The following is a 20165-nucleotide window of genomic DNA, read 5'->3' as shown; positions in this document are numbered from 1 at the left end:
GAAACACATACATCCTACCTTTGTTAGGGGGAAAGGATGTCCTGAGATAATCTCATACAGGCTTTGTGGACTCCACCCCCACTCCAGACTAAAGCCATCAGGACATTGGGAAAGACAAATCCCATCACCACCAAGGGGAGGGTGGCTGGGACCTGAGGGTGGAGTTGGGCAGCCAGGTTGGATATAAAAACCAAACACGTGGGCCTTGCTCGCTCTCTGGCTCGCGATCGCTCCCCTCCTGGCTTCACCGCTCCTGGCTGGCGGCCAACTCTGAGAGCGCCATTTTGGGATTCCTGATCGGCGGATCGGGTAGGACTCATTTAAAACTTTGTCTCCCACTTTTCTCCCAGAGCTGTACATTTCCTCATTTCCCCTTCCCTTGTAAATAAACCTTTTATTAACCTTTCACGTGTGCCTGCAGTAGAGCATTGATAAGTCCTTTTAAGCGCGCGGGTGAGGACCCACAGTCAGGCACCCCGTTTTGTATCGGGGTTGCTCTACAACAGTTTGGTGCCCAGCGTGGTTTCCAAGTTACACCCGCGGTTGACCAGCCCAAAGTAACATTCCTTGCATTGGTCACCATAAGCGCACTAGTTCTGCAGGACTAGCAGTATAATATTTGTCTCTAGTACCTCTACAACACCTTGAGGTCTAGGGCCATTTCCTAACAGTGTCTTATAGTCAATATTCTCATTAGCAAAACAGAAACAATAATACTTTTTAGAGCCTTTGCTAGGAGAAAATGAGAGACTATATATCTGATGCAGTAGACACATTTTTAGGTATTTAGTTTTGCTCAATAGTGATAAATTTGCTTTTGTCTCTTTATTTAATTCTTTCAGAAAGAAAGTAGACTTCAGAATCTTCTTCATGAGGTTTTCTTCCATGCAGTAGCCCAAATCAAATTAAGTGATTTGTACTCCTTGGTGTATTCTCAGTATAAATGATGGCATATGTCCACCAAAAGACATCTAACAAGAACATTCATAATGGGTTTACTTATAATAGATAAGAAATGGAAATAATCCAAATATGTATCAATGAAATGAATAAATGTCATTAAGTCACACAATGGAATACTACACGGCAGTAAAAGTATGCAGCTTCAAGAATTAATCTCCCAGACATAATGATAAATGAAAGAAACCAGACACCAGAGTGTATATGCTCCTAAATCTATATTTATGAAATTCAAGAATAGGTAACATTGTTTGTTGGTGGCAAGAGTCAAAAGAATAGTTACCTCTGAAAGGAGGGGGATTTAGACTATAAAGGGCAGGGCAAGCTTTCTGGGCACTGGAAATCATGGGCAGAGGTCACATGGGTGGACATATAAGTAAAAATTCATCAAACTGTACACTTGTGGAATTTTTTGTATATATTATACTTCATCTTTTTTTTTTACATAGTTTAGGGCTATATAGAAGAAAACAGTCAAGTTTTTAATCTTTTAGATGTTTCTTGTCTCCCAATTCTATTCCCTTTTCTTCTGCCTTAGAAATCTTTGAAAATTTAACCTTCTTTCCATAAAACTGGTAACCACTCATTTCACTTACTCATTCCCCTTTACTATTTTATAGGGATGCTATCATCTAGTGTCTTACCACCTAGGACAAGGTCTGGGAGCTTATGTCTCTAGTAAGCACAGAAGTAAGTAAATCAGCAGTTGGACAGCAACAGATTTAGATTTTTCACTAGTTCACTTGGATAGTTTATCCTATCCAAGGACAATTGAGGACTCTCTGAGATCATGTTCTCAGATGTGCTTTGTAGCTTAGACAAACAGGCACCTACAGTATGAAGAAGGAAGGTCAAAACTGCACAAGATCCAGAGGAGGGAATAGAGGTAAAAGAAATGGATTGGTAAAGTCAAGTGATGGATTGATGGGTATGTGTGTGAGAAATATCGCTAATTTCCTCCAACTTATTCAAAATATTTAGAACATCTGGCTTCCTGATGCTTCTCAGCTAATCTTGATTTATATTACTTTAGCATTCATTACAACTCTGCATTTTCTCTAGTTCTTTATAAAATAAATTTTGAAGTTGCTTTCCATTCAAGGAAACTAAATCAAAATGCTTCTCTCTCTGACTGGATTCTCCTCTCCATATATTTCCCACAACAAAAATTAGTGTGAACCCCTCAAATTCCTTTGCTGACTCCAACTTCCAGTTCTTCTAGTGAATTTATTTTTTCTTTAACTATTACTTTCTCATACTCTTGCAAAACTTAGTGTAATATGCTAGTTAGCTGGACATAATTTTGCATCCTCCTTAGGTCATCAAGAATACATCTCACACTCTTTGATTCAAGTTAATTTTTCTCTCTCTTACCCCCCCCCCTTTCAATTCACAGGCTCAGCAACAGCACCTGCTTCACAGAAACAAAGCTGGTCCTGTTCTGATTCCTCCAGTCTTTCTTTAAAAACCGAATGGAGAGCTACAGTCCCTCTTCCTCACACATGCTGAAGTCAAAGGGAACACACAGAGGGAAAACGCCACAGGCAAACAATTCCCTGTTTTGGAAGCAGAACCCGCCTCCCCCCCCCCCCCACACACACACCACCACCACCAACAACTAATCCCCAGAAACCCGAACCTGAAGTTCACTGTGCTCTTATCTTCACAACCCTGGTGTGGGGACAGAATGTTTGATTTAGTTGCTCGGAGTCTCTAAATCTGTTTCTTTCTCTACTCTTCTCACGTATTTCCAACTCTCTCCTCTCTCTCTCTCTCTCTCTCTCTCTCTCTCTCTCTCTCTCTCTCTCTCTCTCTCTCACCATTTCTCACTTTGACACACGTTTCTAATTAAGTAACTTAAGACCAAGAGGCTAAAATGCAGGAAACAACAGATTAAAACCTCAACGTAGAAGGAAAATGGCTCAAATGGGTTTCTATCTCTGGCAATTCTAGTTAAGGAAACAAAATGGTCTGGGACAAACGATTATTGCAACTCAGGAAAATTAGAAGAAAATGTAATTAGTTCCCATCCTTCTTGTTCCTCAATCTCCTTTCACTCTCCAACTGCCCAGCTATGAATGCATCCAAGGCTTCCTTACCCACATCAAAAAGTCCCTGCTGCAAAGCTGGGAGGGTTAACCGAGCGGGTGCCCCAGCCTCCAGCAAGCCAAAGGAGACAGCCGCTGATGCTCCGACCCGCCCCCTGCCAAGCCGCCCAGCCAATGGGCGCCTGCGGGGAGTGTGGCGCTGGGTCCCATTGGCTGCCTACCTACGTGCATAAGAAAGAAAGAGAGGCTGGCAGGGCAGCATTGTTATCTTAAGACACTCATCTGGTGTCTGAGTCTGCAGGTGACACTGCTTAGGTACGGAACCCGGAGTCAGAGCAGGGACGCGCAGGACTGCAGCGCTGGGATGGAATCTGCCTGCCTTGGAAGCTGCAGGCAGCTGCGAGCACCGCACCTCCGCTGAGCTCGGAGGACCCCTCTAGCACTTGCCCAGGGATATGCACCTGCCGTGCGGTGCCGGCGCTGGGGCAGGTCTGCAGGCAGCCTAGGGAGCAGGGAAGCCGGAGGAACTGTCTTAGCCCATGTGCAAAGGAGAGAGAGCAGGCGGGTGAGTCTGTAGAGTTGGCAGCAAAGCAAGATCTTGGGTGTATGTTCAGCGGAGGGCTAGGGCACTCAAGGCTCTGCACTTTTCTTTCCCTCTCCCAACCGCGTGTGCCTCTGCCCAGCACCGAAATCCCACTTCAAACATGCTTTGGGTGACCAGGATCCTTGCCTCTCAGCGGGCAAGCGGCAGGCAAGTGCTCTAACCGCGGCGCGGCGGCGTTGGGTGGCGGCGCCAGCAACACCAGAGAGGGGAGCAGAATTTGAAAAGACATCCGCTCCTTTTCACACGCTGAGGGGGAGTCATTCGCGTTTCCCCAAATGAGAAAGAGCTTCAAGAAATCATGAAATAAAAACTTTGGAAAGCTGCCACTGGAGATGTTGCACAAAAACCTGGATTCTTTGAGGAGTCTCCTCCCAGTCAGTGGAGGTTTGGGGAGCAGCTGATACAACAAGGAGGGCTCTTGCAAGGATTCAAGGTAACAGTGCTGGTTGGGGTGGTTTTTCTCTATTCCTATTTTATTGTCCTTTTGGTGAGTCCCCGGAAGAGAGGATCATTTTGCCCTCCTAAAACCCTCGGTGCCCTGGCACCTGTCAGTTGCAGAGGGAAACGATCCCACCTCTTAGTTTCTGTCTTGTGGAGCTGAGCAGTGGACTTTGGGGTTTAGCTAGAGCTGGCCCTGCTGTTGCCTCCTGGTGTTGCATGGCTGTCATAAGGCGCAGGCACTCTTCCTGACCTATATTGCTTTTGCCTGGTTTAAGTCCTCAAAGTTAGTGCAACTCCCATTAGCTTCAGAAAATTGAATCGGGCTGCCTAATTGCAGAAGATGACGAGGACTTTTGCATGCTGAGCCGATCCTGGGCTGAATTGTATGCGGTTCACTATGTTTGGGAAGGACCCCCATTTGCTGGGGTTGTGCTACATGACAGTCTATATTCATATGTTCATAGACCTATATTCTCATATTCATGGGGTTCTGTGGCATGTCTGTAGAGCCCCTACACTCAGAAAGAGACAAGCCTGTGTCTTTCTCCCATGCATAAGCAGCCAAGAAAAAAAAATTCTGAAGAGTGAACCCTGTAGGTTGCAAATAGTCTCCCCAGGGTGATGGCAGAAGCCTCATTGATTGAGTTCAACCTGGCAGCACACTGGAGACCCTAAGGGAAAACATTGCTATGCTGGAAGGAGGGGCATGCTGAGATTATCTAGTGATCTATCTCTCTGTTTCTGTAATCATTCGGGTACACAGTGAAATGCTGCCAATGGTGTGTGTGTGTGTGTGTGTGTGTGTGTGTGTGTGTGTGTGTGTGTGTATGCATGCTCACAGCTGTATGCAGGAAGCAGGCTGCTGATGGAAGAACCATGCATGTGTAGCTCTCTGCCCAGGCCCCAGATGCTTGGAGTATTCCTTTTTGGTAGGTGCTTGAACTTGGGAGCTGCTATTCCAGCCCAGAGTTGTTTCTCTTCAAAAAGAAGTCCCTCTGTGTGGTGCATATTTATCCAAGGTATATAGACCTAAGCCAAATATTAACTAATAATCAAGCTAATGCACTGTAACGTGATTGAACAGACCCCTCTGTAAAGAACTGTATGTGTGCTCTTGCTAGTCCTGGGAGCTGGGTACTCTGAGCAGGAACAAATGTTTTGCTAAAAGGAGAGCAATCGTAACAGATCATGCTGATGGCCTTATCTAGCAGGGACAATGATATGTCAGCATAGGCCAATCAGGAAGATAAAAGGTATATTGCAAGTCGAGGATTTATGCCTCTGTTCTTCACCAGACCCGTGCATGTTGAAGGGATACTCACGCTGACCATGCTCTGTAGAACACAGACTGTGCCAGTATTAACCAAGCAGCTAAAGTATTTTACAAAATCCCCTGGGGGGCAGTCTGATGACATCAGGCCTTAGCAAAGTGATGCTGGAGTTTGTGTGTTTTCCCTCTTGACTTCGCGTAGTTGTATGCATGTTATTTGGTTAAGACAGAACCCTCTGGAGTTTGCTCTCTCCTAGAATAAGTTGTCTTGAAGCACTTAGGGCATGACCAAGCAACACTGCCATGATGATCCTGAGAGCTTATCAATATCACAACTGCCGCCTCCTTTCGAGAATGATGCATGTTCAGCTTCTAAGAGGAAGGATATGATCTGAGTAGGTACAGAACATGGATACATGAAATATTTGAGAAAAGGGAAGCAAGTGTCAGGCTGTGGTCTTCCTGCTGGAGGGCAACTGGCCCCGAGGGTCTGACAGCTGGGTAGCAGCCATGCAGAAGACAGAGGCATCCTTGACTCTTGCTTCCCCTTCCTCACCAAAAATGAGGCTGGCTTTGTCTCCCAGAATGGAAATATGTGTGTTGCAGTGTGGGTACAAGAAAGGAGAAGAGGGAAGGGTTGGGGAGGGAGGCAGATGCCTCCTCTGCTAGCCCTGGGCCAGTCTCAGGATGGCACCTTCTCCTTTTTTGGCCCTGAAGACCATCCTGTGGGTGTTCCTTGCTGGCCTCCTAACAGGTTGTTTACTGAACAAGGCCAGAGGGCAAAGAACATGACTGCGTCATCAACTCCTTCTGATCCCTTTTCCCAAGGCACGGGCTAATCACTAGGGAGCATCACATAGCATAAAAAAGATCCCCTCTGAGATGATGCTCCAAAATCTCTCCCCAGCTCACAAACAAGAGGTAATCTGGAGGGACTTGAGGCATCTATCTGCGTGGGCACTTTCTGCTGACTGGGATGCTTAGTATGGAGGTTTCCTGGTTAAGAGTTTGTTTTCCCCCACTGCGTAGTGTATTTTTGGTGATTCAACTCTTTCTTTTAAATAATAAGACCTTCTATACATTTTATAAAGGCATTCTTTTCCAAAGGGCTGGGAGCATTTTAGGGAGCTCACCTAATTAATCCTCACATGGCTTATTGTCTCATTTATCTTTGATTACCCGAAGAAGTAGAGTTAAAATGATTTTAGCCTCCTTCTTGGAAAAGGGAAGGCAGAGAACCTCAGAAAGATGAACTGCATTCCTCTGGTTTACTCTGCAATTAAGAGTAGTCATGGAGGGCCTCATCTTCCTACCCAACCCCAGACTCTACCCATTTTGTCCTAAGGAATGGCTTCCTCTTAGCAACTGTGATTTGACTCATCTGTTTTGCAATGATTAGTGTACCTCCTCTGAAATTGACCTCAGAACTCTGGGGAATATAAGTCCTATAAGACCTTGCCTTTGCCCTCAATGATCTTCCAGTCTAGTTAGGAAGACAGGCTTACCCTTGGGGAAAGGTAAATCACAACATGCATTCTAAATACACAAGACGCTCAAGGCTGACCTAATTAATCTACGATTGATTTGCATGGATAATGAGAGCTATCAGTCTTCCAAGGAGGGAGAATGTGCCATGAGGGATGGAGTGGAATTTGTTTGGACAGGGAGAGTTGGGGAAAGGATTCCAGCTGACAGAGAAGCTAGCTGCAAAACAAGTAGACAAGACCTGGAAGGCCAAGACTTTTGTGATTCCTTGGGGTTTACTTGGGACACTTTTCCAGTTAGATCCTGGCAATATAAGACACCTGGTTTAATTATTTGAAGCATTTATTGGCCTAGAGGAAACTGCTCTCAAACTAGGCAGAGGCCTGTGAAACATTGGACATCTCATTAGGCATTGAAAATTACCTGCCCTTCCACCTAGCCTCAAGTCTAATTCATACATAATGGGGAAAATGGTGTTCAAGGTCACCAGCATTTAAAGGGAGCTTATCAACAGCATATAAAAAGATTTGGAAGAAGATATTGGGGGTAAGCAAGCAAATTTCAAGAGAAGATGAAAACAATCTGTCATATCCTTTAGAATCAGAATCTCCTAAGAAAACCCTGATTTTCCTCCAACTTCTATTTCCCCACGCAAACATCCCTATTGGGGTTTACTTGAATTCAGCAAAATGCCAAAACCCTTAGGCATTTAGCATTGAGCAGGAGATTTTCAATCTTAAGATTCTTGAGCGTTCCCATGTATATAACCTCTTGTCTCCTCGCCTCTTTCCCTTTTAATAAAACATATGCTGTAGCAGTCACAAAGGAGGAGACCACAAAAAGCAGGAGGGTGGGGTGCGGTATTGCCCGCAGCTGCACCATGGGGCACTGCGATTGCTCAGCTGAGCAGGAGAAGGGAGAGGCAGTCTGCCAGCCTGAGCAGAGCCAAGCAAGGACCAGGGGCTGCAGACCACCAGGAGATGGCTATGGCAGCTTGGCCACACACAGTTGCTCCAGCAGTGGGCCTTGTCTCCCCAAGAAAAGGTCAAGATAAAGCACAGGTCATGTGAGAGAACAGGTGACAAGACCACTTTCTTCATTGGTCTTCACTTGGTTAGAGACATCCACTCACATGCAGGTCGCTCGCTGCTTGGATGGGGCCCATCCCAACACAGAGCAAGCTCCTATTGGGCACTGTGGGTGGAGTGATTTGCCTGGTCACACCGTAATTGTTCTTGGGTCAAGAGGAAAACCTCCAAAATCCAGTCTGTTTGATTGCTTAGCTCTAGGATTTACTCTGGGTACAAGTCCTGAGGAATATTTACTTTCTCTTCAAAATCCTTCCCTGTGACTTCTTTTTACCACCTTGGTGTTAAATGACTATGCAGATGGATGGTGGGTCCAAGGCCTTTCTCTTCTTTATTCAGAAGTCTCCACTGGCATGTCTGAGAGCTAAGTGGTTGAGGACCATGGGCATGAGCCTCGTGGCTGTGGGTTAATGTCTCTTTTTTATTTGGGAAGGAAGAATTAGGCAGCTCAGTTATGCCTCAGACTGGGGACTCCAGTGGTTTCTTCCGACCAATTACATCACTGCCACACAGATGGAAGTAAAGCTGAGTAACATTATTACATGTGGGATCTTCAATTGGAGCTTCTATCATTCTTTTACTGAGGCTCCCAAGTAATACAACTATATCCAGAAGGCTGCGTTGAGAAATTTGAGCAATTTTGAGCAATTTGAGACCTCACAGGACTGAGCTCTAATTCTGCACTATACTCTACATGTATTTAGTACTAACCCTCACTATCCACACAGCCCTAACCTGCCCATACAGTACCAACCCACACTGGAACATACATACAATTGCCACGAACCACATATGACTCTTGAACACTTGAAATGTATGCTGTGTAAAATTATAACAAGTGTGAATTTTGAAGACTTAGTTTAAAAAAGTATAAAATATCTCATCAATGCTTTTTGTATTGATTGCTTGTCAAATTATATTCTGGGTAGATTGGGTTAAATAAAATATAAGATTAGTTCCCATCATTTCTTTTTACTTTTTAATGTGGCTAGAAGAAAAATTTGAATTCCATATCTGGTTCTCATTACCTTTGGACCATGTTGGTCTAGGCTGTGCAGAGGAGCAACAGGTAAAGCGGAGCAGTGTGAGGCAGCAGTGTGAGGCAGCAGTGTGAGGCCAGAGGAGTCAGAGATGTAAAATGTGACACAACAGGGAAGGGGGGATGATGCATGTCACCAGAGAGGATCCAAGCCCTGGGCTTGCATTTCTGAAATCTAATGTCAAGGAGGACACACATAGTGTACCTGGGCTTTTATTCGAGGGGGGACCTCAACCCACCCCAAATATTGCCAGACATGGAGCTCTTATTTCCCAGGCAAACAATTAGCAGGTGGGAGGCATAGAACTTTATCTTAATATTTCTGAGTCTCTTCCTGACAGTAGAAATAAGAAAATTATCTTTAGGGTCTCACTTGCAAGTGTGAGGACCCACAGAGCTAATAGTACCGACACCAGGGATCAGCAGCATATGTTTGCTTTACAAATCTCCTTCTTCCTTCTCATCTCTCCCACATTATCATCTTTCCTTCGAGAGTTTTCCTTTAAACCACACAAGATAATAGTGTGATAGGTAGAAAGAAAACTCCCTGTTATGCATTCAAGGTTCTTTCATGGACCTATCAACAAGAAGAATGGGGAGACACATAATGATTGAACTTAATAATTATAGATTTGAACATTATAATTCACTCATTATTATTTTCTTATTATTTATTGCATTCTATAGTTTACAAAGTATGTCACGAACTTTCTCTCACCTCATTTTCATATCGACACATGGAACTATTATTAGCTCATTCAAGTTTACCTTAATTACTGTATTTTCTCATCCTTCTCTTTGTATACACTTCATTCAGTGTTGCTTAATCAAACTGCTCTACTTATTGTTCTTCAGTGTAAATTATGTAAATTAGGGGTCATACCTGCTCTGCACGTTAGTTTCATCATTTATAAAATAAAAAATAATAACGCCCCATCTCTCAAAGCATTATTCTATATGTTAAGTGAGATTAAAATCACAAAGTGCCAAATATAGGCCCTGTCACATAATAGATGCTCAGCCAATGTCAATATCTTTTCATACCACAGATCTTCACTTGATATCACAAAGATTAAAATGTCCACAGCTGAACTCAGAATGCACCAATAGCCCCCCCAAACTGTGCCCATCCCCAAATTCCCTGCATTGGTTAATGATACCCACAATCCCCCACAAGCATAATTAAGAAATAGGAATTGTCATGGGCTCTACTTACTTTCAAGTTGTTCCCCCTCAACAAATCAACCACCAAGACCTCACATGGTTCACCAGCCACTTGTTTTCTTTATGCTCTCTTTGCTTTTGATCTGGACATTCCCAATGCTTGGCTCCCTGTTTCTCCTCTGAAAGGCTAGTCATTCCAGTTTCCTCCTTGTAGCTAGAGTCATCTTTCCAAATATAAGCTTTGATTATACTTCTCCTCATATTGTGATTCTTCAGTGACTCCCTGCTACTGTCAAAATGAAATCCAAATTTCTTAGCATGACAAACACATCTCAGATTTTGCACGAGCTGGCCTACAAATTCTCTCCACCACCTGTTCTCACTCCAGCAACTTCCAACAATGGACAGACAGTCCCCATGGTAGTTTGAGACCCTTAGGTGTGCGATGGTGTTTTCCTGCAGATTCTTCCCCTTCCCTGTTTTCTGTTTCCTGAGGGCTAGGGAGCTTCGGGAACAAGCTCTGTAAAGATTGTCTCCTCTGTGAGGACTTCCCTGAGGCGCTGGGAAATAATTAATAGCCTCCTCCTCTCTACTCCCACACATCTTGCTCACACTCTGCCTTCACACTGTAGCTACCACACTGTAATGATTTGTTTATATGGCTCTCTCCTGCACTCAGGAAGGAAGCTGGGGTTGGGTTCTAAGACATAGTTCTGAGGAGCTATTTATTCAGTATATTATTACGAATACATGCCAGGTACTCCTCTTGGGCACAGAGGATGCAGCAGTGAACACCAGATAAAAGCCCTGCTTACATTCTAAAGAGAAGATAGGATGATAATCATAATAATGATGATTATTGACATTGTGATAATAGCTAACACTTTCATAGTCCTTTTGTGTCAGGCACTGTATTGGAGACTTTAAATAAATTAATTCATTTACTTCATCTAATGCACCTATGAGTCCCATTTTAATAAATACTATATAACACATTTTTAAAGACTTATTTATTTATGCATACAACAGCTGGGGTACAGGCCAGAGATGCGGAGTGGTGAGAGGATTCAGAACGGGCAGACTGATGGAAATACACTGCTGAGGGGAGCAGCGGGTAAGTCGGGAGAGGTCTGCCGTGCCATGTGGGTTGCTCCCTGGCCAGCTGGGGATTGAACTCATGCTGCAGAGGCTGCAAATTGCTTCATAGTGTGGTGCTTAACACCTTGTGCCACCAGGGAGGCCCCTATATATATATATTTTTATAGAGGTGACACCAGAGGGGTAAAAAACAATTGGCCAATGTCACATAGCCAGTAAGAGGGACAGTTGCATTTTGATCTCGTTTAGATTGCTAAGTCCATATTGCTTATTATTATGGTATTCAGAGAAGTAAACATGTTAATAAACAAATGAGAGAATTTGGATGCTGATAATGAAGATGATTAAAAAAAGAATACTGTAGGAGAGAGTGATTGAGGTAGTGATCAAAGATGTTCTCTTTGAGGATGTAACATTTAAATTGAGACCTGATTTGTTAATGGAGGAAGGTAGAAATCCTGGACAAGGTAGAATCGGGAATCCAAAGAAGAGAAACTGTGAACTCTGTGTTACCAAGACTCCAGCTGCTGTGCTAGAGTGTCCTCACAACCAGAGCTGCCAGGCTCTGGGCTGGGTGGTCTTGGGAGTAGTAGCCAATTGTCTAAATATCCCCAATCCTTTCCTCTAGCAGTCTACTTGTCCTTTCTGTCCTTTTGGGCTAAAACATAGCTCATAAAGCATCTGGTTTGCTGCTTTCCATGAAGTCAGAAGGTGGGGACACACACATACACACAGATGCACATGTGTGTCTCTGCGCATGTGTGTCCCTGCTCTGCTGAGCCACTTTATTTCACTTCTCTCCAGTGAATGACATGTCACTCAGAACCCTAGTGAAGTGACAGGCACAGGGCAGCAAAAAAGGCTGGAGACAACCCAGAGGCAGGAGCAGAAGGGAAAAAGAAAATCATTTTTTAACAAGATGAGAAGTGAATTAGACTGGAGGGAGAAATGGGAATTTGATCAGGGAGGGGCAAAAGGGGAGGTGGTTCTGAGATGCTGACAATGTTGTTTTCTCAACTGGGCATGGTTTGCTCTATGATTTTTCATATGTATGTCATCTATGCCTCTGTATGTACACCTGTGTACACATATACAGATGTGTACACACAACACAGGACACAAATATACACACATATGCACCTTCCCCAGGAATATTATTGCAATGAGGTTAAAATGATCATTTGGAATGCTGAGGAAACTTGGGTGGGACAAATTCATACATAGTTAGTGTCCAGGGCCTCCCCGGTGGCGCAGCGGTTGAGCGCTGGGTTGCGAAGCTGCCCACAGCCTCCGTGGTGCCGGTTCGATCCCCGGCTGCTCCCCGGCCCCGGAAGAGGATCCCACATGGTGCGCAGACCTCTCCTGCCACCCGCTGCTCCCCTCAGCAGTGTACTTCTTCAGTCTGCCTGCTCTGCTCTCCCCTCTGGCTCTGGTGAATTCTCTCACCCTCCTGCGCTTCTGACTGTACCCAGTGCATGTATAAACAAAACAAACAAACAAATATAATAAATAAATAAATAAAAACATGCCTCTATAAAAAAAAAAAAAAAAAAAAAAAAAAGAAACCAAAGCCATAGTTAGTGTCCAGCCACAGCCTGCTTTAAGGATAGAAATTTTTCTAGGCCCACTTTTACTTATAGAATCTAATTTAATTTTTATTACAGTTTTTATTACTTATGAAGGATGTGTCATTCATATTTACAGACTGTAATTGAGAAAGGGAAAATACAGACTCAGGATCTTGCCCCTGCAGCTGCCCTCACACTTCCAGGCAGGAAAGTCTTGAGCCTTAGAAAAGTGGGAAGAAAGGCACCTAACTTCTGAGGCAGACAGTATAATATAGTCTTGGTCACTGGGCTTCTGTGTAGTCTTGGTCACTGACTTTGTGACCTTAAATGTGTTACAGAATTTCTCTGAACTTCAGTATTCCCATCTAGTAAATCAGAGACATTGGCCCCTTATCTTGCATAAACTTTGCAAAGATTCAAAACAGTGATTGAAATATATCAGTAAACATCACACAATAGGCAAACAAAAAATGGAAAAAATGTTTTTTTTGTGTGTCCCCAAGTACGAAAGGTCATAAAATATTGACCTCCGTAGAGAGCAATGATGGTATTTTTCTGTGCAGTGAGAGTCACGTGGCAGCTTCAGTACATACTGTTAGACATCGGTGAATCAGGAATTTCTTGGCAATAGTTATCATATGCTAGACACTATGCTAAGTGCTTTCCAGGCATTGTCTTATTCAATCATCTAGCAACCCTCTAAGAGGGTTGTTATATTGTTTATACAAAAGGAAATTAAAGCTCAGAGAGAATAAATAACTAACCCAAGATCACACCACCTGAAAGTGACAGAGTTCAAATTCGAACTCTGTTCTGTCACCCAAGGACTAAGCTCTTCAACAATGGACTGCAATATAATCACAGTCTTAAGTCATCCCCAGAGGACAGAGCACCTTTGAGATTAAGGTAGGGGTAATTTCTCTGAGTCTGGGCTCAATCAGTCAAGAAGGACAAAGCACTGTTAGATTGTCAGAGGATTTCTGGAGCAGGCCAAGAGGGCTGATGAGTGTTCAAAAATGCTAGAAACCTTCAGGTGCAATGTTTTGCACATACTGAGTACTTAGTATGTATGGGCTGAATAGTTCAAGTACTTCTGTTTCTGAATACAGGTGTGTTTCCATTTTCAAAAAGAGCAGGCTTTCAAAAAAAAAATAAAAGAGTTGAGCGTCCTTAGGCTTAGAGGAAAGGGTTTATCTCAATTATACACCGGCAGTGGTTTTTAAACTTTTAAAAAGCAATGAAAGATGCTAATAAACCCATAGATAGACAATATATAAAGGAGATCAAAGTGGACTTTGAGCTAAATAAATGTTCTCTCGTATTCTAGATGATTGCAGATGCCTGAAGTCTGATGCCTGTGAATAAACGTACACAGTGTGTCAGGCAAGGAGTAGGACCCTTAGGTACCAGATGTCAGATCTTAGTTGATTCCAACAACTCCCTGTAAAGCGGTATTATTATTCCCATTTTGAAGATGAGAACAATTAGGAATAGAGAGGTTCAGTCAAATGTTCAAGATATTTGACTCACAGTAATAAGGTGGGTTTCAAATACAACTCATAGGAAGGATTTGAGAGCCAGAGACTTGACTTTAACCCCTGCAACCTCTTTCAGTGTGAACTGGGGGTAATATGGTCTCTCAAAATGCTTTACTCTTCCAATATTCCTGGGATTTTAACCCCCCCCAAACAAAACAAAACAAAACAAAACAAAACAAAACAAAACCAAACCACAACTCATGGTCTTCAATGACTCTGCTTCCAGTGGGCACTGGGATCTTCCAGGATTCTGTCTGTGGTCCTCCCTCAGGGTCCCTTTCCTTCCTCAGCCCCCTCCAGCCATCTGGTGCAGACCCAGGAGCAGGGCGCCTGGACCCTCCTCTGTCCCTCACCCGGGGCCATGTGCAGCACCCTGAGCACGAGGCTGCCTGCTGAGCGCAGAGATTCCTGCGCAGCTGTGCTCTGGAGCCTGGAGATGGGATTTACTGGAAGAGTGTCGGGTGGGGCTGCAAGGGGAAGTCCTTGGAATCCCCTTGAGGTATTGCGTGCTTAAGCACTGGGTAAGGAGTGCGGGGGCACTTCGTTTCTGCCTCCCCTGCTGGGTGTCCAGCCATTTAGCATACTATAAATACGCCATCAGGCGGGAGCAGGGAGGTGGATGAACAGTTTTCTGGCGAGTGATGGGGTCCTGGGAGTGGGGGAGGGAGGCCTGCACGTGCCTGTTTCCCTTTCCGCAAGCTTCGCCCTTTGGGATTTGAGCCCAGCGGGATAACAGAGCAAGGTCAGGATTCTCCGGAAGTCTCGGAGCGCTGGGGACCCCTAGAGGCCAAAGGTTGTGTTACACTCTCCCTGGCCGCGGAGTCACCGGCGAGGTTCCTGTTAGAGGTTGCTGAGGAGTGTGGCTGGTACTTTTCCTAAAACCTTTGCCTGTAAGTGCAGTCCCCACAGCTACAAAGGGACAGTGGAGGACGTGTGTGTGTGTGTGTGTGTGTGTGTGTACTATGGTGTTCCCTTCCTGTCCCACCCATTCACGGTGGAGTGCCAGCCCCCCTGTACCCCTGTGTCAGCACTTGCTCAGCACTGCAGCAGCCCAAAGTCAGTCCTCCCAGGCGACTCCCCATCACCTCCCTCAAAATCTTTCCCACAGGGGCATTCACACCTCTCAGTAACCTGATCAACTAATTTGTGCTGAAGTATTAATGACTAATAATGATCTGATGTGCTGCCCTCTCAATTAACACTCAAGCATTTCTAAAGAGAAATTCATAGATTTTTCACACAAGTAGGAGATTTGTGTTTTCCCCTTTTGAGAGGAACTATAGGCCCCAAAGGAACCATATCGACTGCTGCCTATTCAGTACAGAGGCTGCAGGGCTCCTGATCTTAGCAGTGTTTGGGGGCGTTATGCAGGGACTCAAGGAGAATTCCCAAAGAAGACCTGTTCTCATCCGAGTTCTTAAAAACAGTGTCTGTGCTGCTGTGGAAGAACATTAGCCATCCTGTCCCTCCCACTTCCTCCTCCAAAGCTAAATGGGGATTTATTTGGCTGAGAGTAAGCCAAAGCATTTGGGTGCATGTATGACACCATATAACCTTAATTAAGAGGAGAAACCTGGAATGCAAGAGTTGACACAGAAGCCTACTGGTGTTTCATTATGATGTCTCTGTATGTTTAAAGGGCTTCCACTCAGATAAGAGGTGACCTAGTCCTGAAAAGAATAGGCTCAGGGGTGATTAAGTTGGGTGCAACTTTTGGCAGATTCTGCTTTGTACTAGCCATGTCACCTTGCCAGGTTACCTAACTATGTTAGTCTCTGTTCCACATCTGTACATGGATATAGTAAAATATGGCAGGGGCTTGCTTTGAGTCTGAAGTGAAATAATGCAGAATTAGCACTTCCCATACAGTCTGGCACATAGAGAGTGCTCAATAAATGACAGTTCTTTCTCTTAATCATCTTTTTATATTTTTATTATTTTTGCCCTATCGCAGACTTAGAGTGCAACTCAGCATACAAATGCTCTATTTATTATTTAAAAGCAGGTGAAGCAATCTAGCCTCCTAGGCGTGGTTAGCTTAGTAATGAACTAGATTTCTTTCCAGGTGACAGCACTATATGAGATTTTCCTTCTCTGCTACGTTTCTTTAAATGTATCTCACAAATGCAGTGAGAGAAATGGATTTGGCAGTGGCTTAAAAAGGCTTAATGTACTTTGGAAGAAAAAAAAAGCCACAACAAAAACTGGTTTGTTTCTGTGATATATGGTTCATGTGATATGACAAAAATCCATTTTTATGCTTAGGAAAATTGGCTAATTTTAAAACAGTTGACACATGCCATATGCATATAGAGTAATGATAGATTTTGCTCAGGCAACAACAGGAGAACACAGCCCCAGTGATATCTCCGTTAGGGCTTCAGTCAGTTAAATTCTTATTTCGTGCCGACCTCCACATGGGAGAGCAGAGAGAAATGGGAAATGGACTCAGTGTGGCCGCAGGTGCTGGAGTCAGATATTTGATCTAAACATACTAACTTCTAAGCTTGGGACACAGACACTGTGTTGTCTTAAAATGAGTGAGAAGAGACTCAGGCAAGCTTTACGTACGAGAAGAAGACAGTTTATAAAGACGTTATCTGGGTAAAAGTTGATAATAGTGCAAAGGATACCAAATCCTCAAATCCTGATTTAAGGCAACCCCTGAACTTTGTGGGGTGATTCTTCCTTTTGGAAACAGGGATACTTTTCGGAATTCAAATACTACTCATACTGTGTTTTGGGTCCTCCGGTTTGCAGCTCTGCATAGATCACACTTAAAGAGGAATGTCATATATTTGGAATTATTGCTAGTTAGGGTAAAAAGATTATATGTGAAAATAAGATGGTACAAAGGCTACATATGAAATAAAAAGTGATTATGAAACCGTTTAAGTAGAGACAAGTGCTCTTTTATCTTGCTGTGTCTCCTGCAGGTGCCTTCTTTTTTTCAGGTCCCAGTGCAGGTCTACCAGATACCCAGCCCCACACTAAACCAATAGTGTGCATTCTACTTGACACCAAAAAAGCCATTTTATTTTATTTTACCTCTTTCAAGCCATATTTAATTAGTGACTGCAGAGGGGAAAAAATGGAATAACAGAGGTTTATGGTTCAAGTCTGCAGGACTCAGCAATTTGACATTCTAATCCTGTTATTTCTCACCTTAAACGGAAAAGTCAGCAGGTTGGGCTTTATTTTTCTCCCCATAATTCATCTATTTATAAGAAGAGATTTCCCTCTTCTTACTTCTCACTCTCATTCTTTGCTTCATTTGACTACTTTGTCCTGTGTCTTACTGCTTTTTAGCCCCCAGGATATCATAAACAAACGTAACCAACATTTTACTGATTCATTAATGACTGATCCATTAGAAGAGAAATTACTCCTTCCTATCCTGACTTTGATTCCCAGAATTAGTCTCCTAGGTCCCAAGTGAACTTGACTACAAAACTGAGTACAGCCAAGGTCCTACAGGGATGCTGGGCCAGAAGCCAGTCAGTGCTCCTGGCTCCCACTTAATTATAGACTGTAAACACCTTGAAGGTGGGATCTGATACTTATTTTTCATTGTATCCCCAGCTCCATGGCACAGTACCTAGCATGGAAACACTGTGAACATTTACACAATCAGATCAACTAACTTTACCATCCACCCCACTTTTCATTAGTATATGCATTTCTGGGAAGTTAACAAGTATCTTTATTAAGGAAAATTTAGTATTCAGGATTTCAAATTTATAGAATTCCAAAATTAGGGACGTGTTTTCTTTAAGGCAGTGATTCTCAAAATTTAATGTGCACCTGGGGAGCTTGTTAAAATGCAGCATCTTCAGCCATTCCTTCAGAGTCTGATTCTATCAGTCTTGTATAAAATTCAGAAAGCTGCATTTTAACAAGCAGATGATCTAAAAACCGTACTTTGAGAAACACCATTTTAAGGCAATTCAAAGAAATGTTGCCCAAATTCAGTTTGGTAAAATACTAACATTGGTGAAATGTTAGTGTCCCTTCAGTAGTTAATGGAGTTCAGGTAGATAAAAGGGTTCTGCACTCGGAAAAGTTGGGAATACGGTCCTCTTCTCCCCAACCCACCACCCTCGTCATATGCCATTGGAGGTTTACAACGCACCTAGTACACTAGAGGCTCTGAAAAATCCTGCAGTGAAGAAACATGCCTTAACTTTGTTTAACCAATTATTTCTATGATCTCGAGACTCTTACTTAATTTTATTGCTTAAAACCTATTAAATTGTGATGCATTTGCTATGAAAAACATCCCCACAAAGGAGTGAGCAGCAGCTACTGGACAAAGGTGATATTGCAGCCCAGCTCACCTGTTCCCATTAAATTTCCAAAGGAGAACATGAATAAAATGAATGTGGAGTTGGGGGAATCACATCCATGGGATATGGGATATCCTATTTTTTTTCCTGGTGTAGTGTTTGTTACAATAACTACCATTTGCTTACCATTTAATCTTTATTAGGCACTCTTCTATATTTTTAGTATGTGTTCACTTCATTCTCAGAACAATTCAATAAGTCAGACACTTTTACTCTCTCCATTTTGCTGAGGATGCAACCAAGATACAGAAGCTAATACTTTGCTCAAGATCACAGAATTAGGAAGTGGCAGAATGGGATTTGGACCCAGGCAGTCAGTCTGTCTCCAGATCTTGTCCTGTTGGCAACTCTATTAGACAGCCTTTCCTCCAGGAGGGAGGTTCTGGAAATGACTGCCAGGGAGGAAGGACAGTTCCAGCAGGCTTTACCTCTTGGGGAACCAGGTTACCTCAGGATCTCCCAATATGCTCTATACTCGAGGACCTGTGATCATTGCTCCTTATTCATAGAGGATTATTTATAATGACCGTATGAACCACTGAAAGATTTGCTATACTTAAACACAAAATAGGCTTAGCAAAACAACCTGTCAAGGATGATTCATGGAGAGCAATTAGGTACAGAATTCTGTGCCTACCAAACTCAAAACTGGGCTATTGAAGTTTTGCCATCCTTCTGACACCTTGCTATGGAATGCGGCAGACTGGCCCTTGTTGTTCTGCCCCATTCTCAGCCCCTTCATTGTTCCTGAGGTGGCAGGTGTCCATGAGAGGGGAAACTGGGCTGGAGGACACACTACAACTTTGGCTTTTGGCAAGTTACTTCACCTCTTTGACCCTCTGTTTCCTGAATAGCCATGGTGGTGTTTAAAGAAATAAATGAGATATATAAATATATATATACACACATGTACACATATAGTCTATGTGTACTTTATATAGCATACTAGTATATCATATGATGCAAATTATACTAATAGTATTATATATGTATATGTAAACATGCATGTATAAACACACATGTGTACACACATACACAGTCAATCAAAATACATATATGTACACATATGTGTGCACATGTGTATTTACACACATACATATATACACCTATAAATAAATACATGTGTGTGTGTGTTCACATATGTCCACAGTGCTTATCCTAGTGCTTGGTACAGGGGAGTTGTTAAATTTTTTCTATTATCAGGACATGGGGACAACATGGTGGCAGTAGAACTTTCTCGTCAGTTCCTTCAAAGGTGTTAATGTGGGGCCTCCCCGGTGGCATAGCGTGTGAGCGCTGGGTTGCGAAGCTGCCCGCGGCCTCTGAGGCGCCGGTTCAATCCCCGGATGCTCCCCGGCCACCGGAGGAGGGTCCCACATGGCGCGCAGACCTCTCCTGCGGCCTGCTGCTCCCCTCAGCAGTGTACTTCAGTCCTTCTGCCTGCTCTGCTCCCCGCTCTGGCTCTGGTGAATTCTCTCACCCTCCCGCGCTTCTGACTATACCCAGTGCTTGTATA

At 43.5% G+C, this 20165-nt stretch overlaps 1 protein-coding gene across 2 annotated transcripts in view; it reads left to right on the top strand.

Moving 5' to 3' along the window:
- Positions 1–215: 215 nt before the first annotated feature.
- BRINP2 (BMP/retinoic acid inducible neural specific 2) overlaps positions 216–20165 on the top strand; it is a 110191-nt gene continuing 90241 nt past the window's right edge. Inside the window, exon 1 of one of the 2 annotated variants that reach the window (XM_054693449.1) lies at positions 216–309. The gene's annotated coding sequence lies outside the window, so the exon portion shown is untranslated. Of the gene's footprint in view, positions 310–3283; positions 4046–20165 lie in introns of those variants that run through there. The other variant, XM_037506420.2, reaches the window with a different exon arrangement.

This window comes from Talpa occidentalis, unplaced genomic scaffold (assembly GCF_014898055.3).
Source record: "Talpa occidentalis isolate TD23 unplaced genomic scaffold, MPIMG_talOcc4v2.1 talOcc4.12, whole genome shotgun sequence".
Taxonomy (NCBI): domain Eukaryota; kingdom Metazoa; phylum Chordata; class Mammalia; order Eulipotyphla; family Talpidae; genus Talpa; species Talpa occidentalis.
Note: the sequence above shows the minus strand (reverse complement) of the source record. Positions and strands in the feature narration are given on the sequence as shown.